Here is an 8,953-nt window from a genome sequence, read left to right on the forward strand (position 1 = left end):
TCTCACCAAAATGACTAGGAGGAGGAATGCCCAAAAGAAGAAAAATACAGAGGATGGACCTTCTGCAACAGAGCTAATGGCTATCAACATAGACAATATGTCGGAAAGAGAATTCAGGGTAACAATTATCCAGGATATAGCTAGGTTGGAGAAAGCCATGGGTGGCCAAACAGAATTGATTAGGGCCGAGCTGAAAGCGATGAGAGATGATGTTCACAATGTTAGGGTGGAGCTAAGAGCTACCAGGGGTGAGGTTCACAATGCTCTCAATGAGATCCAATCTAATCTAAATTCTCTCAAAGCTAGGGTAACTGAGACAGAAGATAGAATTAGTGATCTGGAGGACAAACAGAGAGAAAGGATCAGGAGAAAGCCTGGAACAAACAGCTTAGAAACCACAAAAACAGAATCAGGGAAATAAATGATGCCATAAAATGTTCCAACGTCAGAATTATTGGAATCCCTGAAGGGGAGGAGAAAGAAAGAGGTCTAGAAGATATACTGGAACAAGTTCTTCATGAAAATTTTCCCAATCTCGCAAATGGAACCAGTGTTCATGTACTAGAGGCTGAACGGTCTCCACCCAAGATTATACATTCCAAAATAAATCAAGGCACCTGATAGTCAAATTGAGGAATCATAATTGTAGGTATGATCTCTTGAAAGCCACTAGGACAAAAAGGCTCCTTACTTACAAAGGAAAGCCCATCAGAATAACATCAGACCTGTCCACAGAGAATTGGCAAGCCAGAAAGGGCTGGCAAGACATATTCAGGGCATTAAATGAGAAGAACATGCCACCAAGAATACTTTATCCAGCAAGACTGACATTCAAAATGGATGGAGAGATAAAGAGTTTCCAAGACTGGCAAGGCTTAAAAGATTATGCAACCACCAAGCCAACACAGCTAGAAATATTAAGAGGGGTTCTATAAAAGAGGAAAAATTCTAAGAATAGCATTGAACAGAAATATAGAGACAATCTACAGAAAGAAAGACTTCAAAGGTAACGATGTCAATAAAAACGTATCTATCAATAATCACTCTCAATGTGAATGGCTTAAATGCGCCCATAAAATGGCACAGGGTTGCAGATTGGATAAAACGACAGGACCCATCCATATGTTGTCTACAAGAGACCCATTTTGAACCTAAAGATACACCCAGACTGAAAGTGAAGGGATGGAGAAGCATCTTTCATGCCAATGGGCCTCAAAAGAAGGCCGGGGTAGCGATTCTCACATCAGACAAATTAGATTTTAAACTAAAGACTGTAGTCACAGATACAGAAGGACACTACATCATTCTTAAAGGGACTATCCACCAAGATGATCTAACAATTGTAAATATCTATGCACCCAATATGGGAGCAACCAATTACATAAGAAAACTGTTAATCAAGATAAAGAGTCATATTGATAGGAATACACTAATAGTAGGATATCTTAACACGCCTCTCTCAGAAACAGACAGATCATCAAAGCAGAAAATCAATAAAGAAACAAGAGCATTGAATGACACATTGGACCAGATGGACCTCATAGATATATACAGAACATTCCACCCTAAAACAACAGAATACTCATTCTTCTCAAGTGCACATGGAACCTTCTCCAGAATAGACCACATATTGGGTCACAAATCAGGACTCAACTGATACCAAAATACTGAGATTATTCCCTGCACATTCTCAGATCACAATGCTTTGAAACTGGAGCTCAATCACAAGGAAAAGATCAGAAGGAACTCAAACACCTGGAAGCTAAAGACCACCTTGCTTAAGAATGCTTGGATCAATCAGGAGATCAAAGAAGAACTGAAACAATTCATGGAAACCAATGAGAATGAAGACACTTTGGTCCAAAACCTATGGGATACAGCAAAGGCGGACCTAAGGGGGAAATACATAGCCATCCAAGCCTCTCTCAAAAAAACTGAAAAATCCAGAACACAGAAGCTGTCTCTACACCTTAAAGAACTGGAGAATCAACAACAAATCAAACCAACTCCACACATAAGAAGGGAAATAATCAAAATTAGAGCTGAGATCAATGAGGTAGAAACCAGAGATACAGTAGAACGTATCAATGAAACTAGAAGCTGGTTTTTTGAAAGAATCAATAAGATCGATAAACCACTGGCCACACTAATCCAAAAGAAAAGAGAGAAAACCCAAATTCATAAAATTATGAATGAAAAGGGAGAGAACACAACTAACACCAAGAAAGTAGAAACAATCACCAGAAGTTATTATCAACAGTTATATGCCAATAAGCTAAGCAACCTAGATGAAATGGATGCATTTGTGGAAAGCTATAAACTCCCAAAATTGAACCAGGAAGAAATTGACAACTGAATAGAATGATATCTAGTAACAAGATTGAAACAGTGATCAAAAACCTCTCAAAAAAACAAGAGCCCAGGACCTGATGGATTCCCTGGGGAATTCTACCAAAGTTTCAAAGAAGAAATAACACCTATTCTCCTGAAGCTGTTTCAAAAAATTGAAGCAGAAGAAAAACTTCCAGACTCTTTCTATGAAGCCAGCATTACCATGATCCCCAAACCAGGCAAAGACCCTCCCAAAAAGGAGACCAATATCACCAATATCACTGATGAATATGGATGCTAAGATTCTCAACAAGATCCTAGCAAACAGGATCCAACAGCACATTAAAAAGATTATCCACCATGACCAGATGGGATTCATCCCTGGGCTACAAGGATGGTTCAACATTCGCAAATCAATCAATGTGATAGAACAAACTAATATGAGAAGAGAGAAGAACCACATGGTCCTCTCAATTGATGCAGAAAAAGCATTTGACAAAATCCAGCATTTGTTCCTGATTAAAACGCTTCAAAGTATAGGGATAGAGGGAACATTCCTGAACTTCATAAAATCTATTTATGAAAGACCCACAGCAAATATCATCCTGAATGGGAAAAAACTTGCAGCCTTCCCATTGAGATCAGGAACATGACAAGGATGTCCACTCTCACCACTCTTGTTCAACATAGTATTAGAAGTCCTAGCAACAGCAATCAGACAACAAAGAGAAATAAAGGGTATCCAAATTGGCAATGAAGAAGTCAAACGCTCTCTATTCACAGATGACATGATTCTTTATATGTAAAACCCAAAAGACTCCACCCCCAAACTACTAGAACTCATACAGCAATTCAGCAACGTGGCAGGATACAAAGTCAATGTACAGAAATCAGTGGCTTTCTTATACACTAATAATGAAAATACAGAAAGGGAGATTAAAGAATTGATTCCATTTACTATAGCCCCAAGAACCATAAGATACCTGGGAATAAACCTAACCAAAGAGGTAAAGGATCTATATTCGAGGAACTACAGAACACTCATGAAGGAAATTGAAGAAGACACAAAAAGATGGAAGACCATTCCATGCTCTTGGATCAGAAGGATAAACATTGTTAAAATGTCTATACTGCCTAGAGCAATCTACACTTTTAATGCCGTTCCGATCAAAATTCCACCAGTATTCTTTAAGGAGCTGGAGCAAATAATCCTAAAATTTGTATGGAATCAGAAGAGACCCCGAGTCGCTAAGGAAATGTTGAAAAACGAAAATAAAACTGGGGGCATCACACTACCTGATTTCAAGCTTCACTACAAAGCTGTGATCACCAAGACAGCATGGTACTGGCATAAAAAGACACATAGACCAGTGGAACAGAGTAGAGAGCCCAGATATGGACCCTCAGCTCTATGGGTCAATAATCTTTGACAAAACAGAAAAAAATATCCAGTGGAAAAAAGACAGTCTCTTCAATAAATGGTGCTGGGAAAACTGGGCAGCTATATGTAGAAGAATGAAACTCGACCATTCTCTTACTCCGTACACAAAGATAAACTCCAAAGACCTCAACGTGAGACAGGAATCCATCAGAATCCTAGAGGAGAACATAGGCAGTAATCTCTTTGATATCAGCCACAGCAACTTTTTTCAAGATATGTCTCCAAAGGCAAAGGAAACAAAAGCAAAGATGAACTTTTGTGACTTCATCAAAATCAAAAGCTTCTGCACAGCAAAGGAAACAGTTAAGAAAACAAAAAGGCAACCCACGGAATGGGATAAGATATTTGCAAATGACACTACAGACAAAAGATTGATATCCAGGATCTATAAAAAACTTCTCAAACTCAACACACACAAAACAGATAATCATGTCAAAAAATGGGCAGAAGACATGAACAGACACTTCCCCAATAAAGACATACAAATGGCTATCAGACACATGAAAAAATGTTCATCATCACTAGCCATCAGGGAGATTCAAATCAAAACCACATTGAGATATCACCTGACACCAGTTAGAATGGCCAAAATTAGCAAGACAGGAAACAACGTGTGTTGGAGAAGATGTGGAGAAAGGGGAACCCTCTTACACTGTTGTTGGGAATGCAAGTTGGTGCAGCCACTTTGGAGAACAGTGTGGAGATTCCTCAAGAAATTAGAAATAGAACTTCCCTATGACCCTGCCATTGCACTACTGGGTATTTACCCCAAAGATACAGATGTAGTGAAAAGAAGGGCCATCTATACCCCAATGTTTATAGCAGCAATGGCCACAGTCACCAAACTGTGGAAAGAACCAAGATGCCCTTCAAGGGACAAATGGATAAGCAAGATGTGGTCCATATACACTATAGAGTATTATGCCTCCATCAGAAAGGATGAATACCCAACTTTTGTAGCAACATGGACGGGACTGGAAGAGATTATGCTGAGTGAAATAAGTCAAGCAGAAGGAGTCAATTATCATATGGTTTCACTTATTTGTGGAGCATAACAAATAACATGGAGCACAAGGGAAGATGGAGAGGAGAAGGGAGTTGAGGGAATTTGGAAGGGGAGGTGAACCATGAGAGACTATGGACTCTGAAAAACAATCTGAGGGGTTTGAAGTGGCGGGGGTGGGGGTGGGGGGGGAGGTTGGGGGTATTAGAGAGGGCATGGATTGCATGGAGCACTGGCTGTGGTGCAAAAATAATGAATACTGTTATGCTGCAAATAAATAAAAATAAATAAATAATTTAAAAAGTCTGAGAATCACGTTTTATTATTTTTTAAAAGATTTTATTTATTTATTTGACAGAGAAATCACAAGTAGGCAGAGAAGCAGGAAAAGAGAGAGGAGGAAGCAGGCTCCCTGCTGAGCAGAGAGCCCAATGCGGGGCTGGATCCCAGGACCCTGGGATCATGACCTGAACTGAAGGCAGAGGCTTTATTTAACCCACTGAGCCACCCAGGCACCCTTGAGAATCATGTTTTAAAGGAGCTTTCTTGAATTTAAACTTAAGGACCCCTGTTGGAATCTTACCTTAAAGATCAAAGAAAAATCGTCTTGTGGTCATGACAAGGGGAGGGGAAAAGTAACCATTTTGCAATATGCACAGAACTCTCTATTGTCAGCCTGCACTTTTAGGAGAACTATTTTAACTCAAGCCTAATCTACTAGAATTTTATTAAAGACCAAGTGGGTGGGGTGCCTGGGTGGCTCAGTGGGTTAAGCGTCTGCATTCGGCTCAGGTCATGATCTTAGGGTCCTGGGATCAAGCCCTGCATGGGACTCTCTGGTCAGCGGAGAGCCTGCTTTCTCCCCACAGCCTGCTGCCCTGCCTGCTTGTGATCTCTGTCTCTGTGTCAAATTAAAAAAAAGAAAAGAAAAGAAAGAAAGAAAGAAAGAAAAAGACCAAGTAAACTAAGTCAAAAGAAATATTCAACTCTAGCTCCCTCTGTCTTCGATGCTGGGAAAGGGAAATACCAACTCAAGCTCACTAAAACACTAAGACCTAGTCATAAGACTGTAGAATGCTCCCCTTCTCCCCACACCTCACCAGCACATCAATAGGGCTCCTGTAGAATAATTGGGGATTACTGCTGAAATAATTACAACCCTCAGAAGCCCAGATGGCAAAAACAGTTAAGAGTCCAACTCTCAGTTTCAGCTCAGGTCATGATCTCAGGGTCATGAGATGGAGCCCCACATCAGGCTACATGCTCAGTGCAGAGTCTTCTTAAGACTCTTCCTTTCCCATTGCCCCTCCCTACCACTATTTCACTAGAAACAAAGAAATATATCTTTAAAAAAAAAACTGCAAGTCTCACACCCTAGGTTAGAAGTTTCTAAGAAAATCCAAAGGCAACAGGGAAGACAATGATAAGGACACTAGGGGAAATCTTAGCCTCTAACACTACAGCAAACACGACATAACACCTAGCCAGATAAATTTAAAGCTTCACTGTAAAGGTCTATGTACTTCAGTTCCTTTTATGCAACACATCTTATCGAGCTTTCAACAACAACAAAAATTACAAGTCAATTTAAAAAGCAAAAAGTCTGAGAGACAAAGACAGTTCTCAAGCCAGAGTCAGCTATGGCAGAAATTTCAGAATCATTAGACTGAGAATTAAAATAACTAGGAAAAAGATGCAAAGGCTGTAATGAAAAAGTGGACAACATCAAGAATGGATGTGTAATATAAGACAAAAAAAAATAATGTAAGACACAAGATGGAAATTCTAAGAAAAACTCAGAAGGGACTGTTAGAAATCAAAAACACTGTAACAGAAATGAAAAAACCCTTTGGCGGGTTCATCAGTACCAGATATGGCCAAGGAAATAATCATTGAGCTTGAAAATATGTCGGTAAGAACTTCCGACGGTAAGAACTGAAAAAAGAAAAACATGAAACAAAAATTTTAAAATATCTATAGTTCATGTTCATGGATAGGTAAACTCAATATTATTAAGATATTGATTCTTCAAAAATTGATCTATAAATTCAATGCAGTCCCAAATATCATCCCAGCAAGTAACTTTGTGAATATTAACTAACTGATTCTACAGTGTATATGAAAAACCAAAAGCTCCAGAATGGTCAGCACATAGTGAAGAAGAACAAAGTCAGAAATGTGCAACCTACCAAGACTGTGTTAAGAAGAAATAGACAATTTGAAAGACCGATAACAAAGATTGACTCAGTAATCAAAAACCTCCCAATAACAACAAAGGCCAAGGACAAAAAGCAAAAATTCCACAGGTGAATTTGACCACATATTTAAAGAATTAATACAACTATGTCATAAACTATTCAAGCTTCCAAATTCATTTTATAAGGCCAGCATCACCCTAATACAGACAAAGACACTATAACAAAAAAAGACCACAGGGCAATATTTATAATGAACATATGTAAAAGCTCTCAACAAAATGCTAGCAAACAAATTCAACAGCACACTGAAAGGATCATGACCTTGTAGAATTTATCCATAGGATGCAAAGTTGTTTCAATATATGCAGATCAGTCAATGTGTTACACCAAATAACAGAATAAAGGATAAATATCACACAGTCATCCTCCCAGATGCCAAAAAGGCTTTTGACAAAATTTAACACCCTTTTGTGATAAAAACTCCCAGCAAATTGATACAAAAAGTACTTACCTAAAACAATAAAGGCCATATAGAAAAAACCTATATCTAACATCATAGTCAATGGTGAAAAGCTAAAAGCTATTGAGATCTGGAGTAAAACAAGGATAACCATTCTCACCACTTCAACACACAAAAATCAGTAGTTTTTTATTCACTGACAATGAGCTGTCTGAAAAGAAATTTAAAAATCCAATTTACATTAACATCAAAAAGAACAAAATGCTTAGGAATAAACTTAACAAAGTTGGTGAAAGACATGTACACCCAGAACCATAAAACTTGGATGAAAACAATTTAAACAGGTACAAATAGACTGCGGCTCACATCTCTTGGAGCAGTGGGTCCTGGCTGGACAGGTCTCCTCACTGGTTGGAATGTGTATAATTTGATCTGCGTCAGTCATTCGTGATGGGCTGCCACTTTCTGCAGGAGTGCAGAAAACATTTTAAAACACTTTCAAAGAAACTTGCTCAGCTTCCTAATGGATGTACCCTGAAAGCTGGACATTATAATATTCATTTTATTAGCTCCCTGGGAATGAGTTACATGATGTTGTGCCCTGAAAATTACCCAGATGCTCTGGTCTTCTCTTTCCTGGATGAGCTTCAGAAGGAGTTCACTACTACTTATAACATGATGAAGACAAACCCTGCTGTCAGACCATACTGTTTCATTGAGCTTGATAACTTCATTCAGAGGACCAAGCAGCAATATAATCATCCTGGTTCTCTTTCAACAGAGATAAATCTATCAGACATGCAGATGGAAATCAAGCTGAGGCCCCCTTATCAAATTCTGTGTGTGAACTGGCGTTGGCCCATGGAGTCACATCTGCATTTTCTTTTGACTCTAAAGGTGCTGGTAAGGTTTCTTCTGCTCACCTGTGACTGGAACCAGTGGCTCTGTCAGAGACTGTGGCATTTATCCTCAGTCTTATATGCAGCTCTGAATTTAATTTGAGGTTTTCATGCCATAGAAAAGTCTTTTGCGGAGTGATGGTGAAGATTTTAATTACATCATTGCATTTTTTTCCTTGGAGCAGCAGCCTGTCTTTCCCAGTGTTATTTACTTGCCTATTACCCTGGCTGGCCGAATGTCAAATCTTTTTTGACTTTTGGTTTAATCTGTCTGTGCAACATGTATCTCTATGAATTGCTCAACCTGTGGCAGCTTTTCTTTCATGTGACTGTGGGAGCGTTTGTTCCACACTGCAGATCTGACTAAGGCAAGCCCAGAACAAGGCTCCTAATTACGATGTCTGACTCCATCCTTCAGACACACTGCCCTGGCATCCGGGGAAAAAGGAGGGAGCATATCCTAACTGCCACTGTGATGAAGAAACCGCTCTCCATAATCGAGAAGCTCTGCTTTCTTTCTCTCCAATTATCCTTTTAATTTTAAATCAGCATGTCATGCCTGGGAGTGTGCAGTTCCTGCTAGGCAAGCTCCTCACATTAGTCTTGAAAGTTTACCTATCC

General features: G+C 39.2%; 1 pseudogene; it reads left to right on the plus strand.

Annotated features, from left to right (window-relative positions):
• Positions 1-7,763: 7,763 nt before the first annotated feature.
• Positions 7,764-8,737, plus strand: LOC132020808 (vesicle-trafficking protein SEC22a-like; annotated as a pseudogene).
• Positions 8,738-8,953: the final 216 nt, after the last annotated feature.

Source organism: Mustela nigripes, chromosome 6 (genome assembly GCF_022355385.1).
Source record: "Mustela nigripes isolate SB6536 chromosome 6, MUSNIG.SB6536, whole genome shotgun sequence".
NCBI lineage: Eukaryota > Metazoa > Chordata > Mammalia > Carnivora > Mustelidae > Mustela > Mustela nigripes.